This window comes from Limulus polyphemus, unplaced genomic scaffold, assembly GCF_000517525.1.
Source record: "Limulus polyphemus unplaced genomic scaffold, Limulus_polyphemus-2.1.2 Scaffold9141, whole genome shotgun sequence".
NCBI classification, from domain to species: domain Eukaryota; kingdom Metazoa; phylum Arthropoda; class Merostomata; order Xiphosura; family Limulidae; genus Limulus; species Limulus polyphemus.
The window spans coordinates 20,274-21,107 of NW_013674751.1; the positions used below are offsets into that span (position 1 = coordinate 20,274).

General features: G+C 32.7%; 1 protein-coding gene and 1 long non-coding RNA gene across 3 annotated transcripts in view; one reads left to right on the forward strand and one right to left on the reverse strand.

Annotated features, from left to right (window-relative positions):
• The window catches only part of LOC106475769 (BUD13 homolog), a 19,303-nt gene that overhangs the window by 10,308 nt on the left and 8,161 nt on the right, over positions 1–834 (forward strand). The gene's annotated exons all lie outside the window — the stretch shown is intronic.
• The window catches only part of LOC111083338, a 1,606-nt gene continuing 880 nt past the window's right edge, over positions 109–834 (reverse strand). The window contains exons 2-3 of the long non-coding RNA XR_002608975.1: positions 257–704; positions 109–127 (exon numbers count right to left, since the gene is read on the reverse strand). This is a non-coding gene — a long non-coding RNA (uncharacterized LOC111083338). The remainder of the gene's footprint in view (positions 128–256; positions 705–834) is intronic.

An 834-nucleotide genomic window follows, 5' to 3' on the forward strand; every position in this document is an offset into this window, starting at 1 on the left:
CTATAATCTATATATGGCTCATCTGATGTACCCTATAATCTATATATGCCCCATCTGATATACCCTATAATCTATATATGGCTCATCTGATGTACCCTATAATCTATATATGCCCCATCTGATATACCTTATAATCTATATATGCCCCATCTGATATACCCTATAATCTATATATGCCCCATCTGATATACCCTATAATCTATATATATGCCCCATCTGATATACCCTATAATTTATATATGCACAGCCGATATACCTTATAATCTATATATGGCTCATCTGATGTACCCTATAATCTATATATGCCCCATCTGATATACCTTATAATCTATATATGGCCCATCTGATATACCTTATAATCTATATATGGCTCATCTGATGTACCCTATAATCTATATATGCCCCATCTGATATACCTTATAATCTATATATGGCTCATCTGATGTACCCTATAATCTATATATGCCCCATCTGATATACCTTATAATCTATATATGGCCCATCTGATATACCCTATGATCTATATATGCCCCATCTGATATACCTTATAATCTATATATGGCCCATCTGATATACCTTATAATCTATATATGCCCCATCTGATATACCCTATAATCTATATATGCCCCACCTGATATACCCTATAATCTATATATGCCCCATCTGATGTACCTTATAATCTATATATGCCCCATCTGATATACCTTATAATCTATATATGTACAGCCAATATACCTTATAATCTATATATGCCCCACCCTGATATACCTTATAATCTATAAATGCCCCATCTGATATACCTTATAATCTATATATGTACAGCCAATATACCTT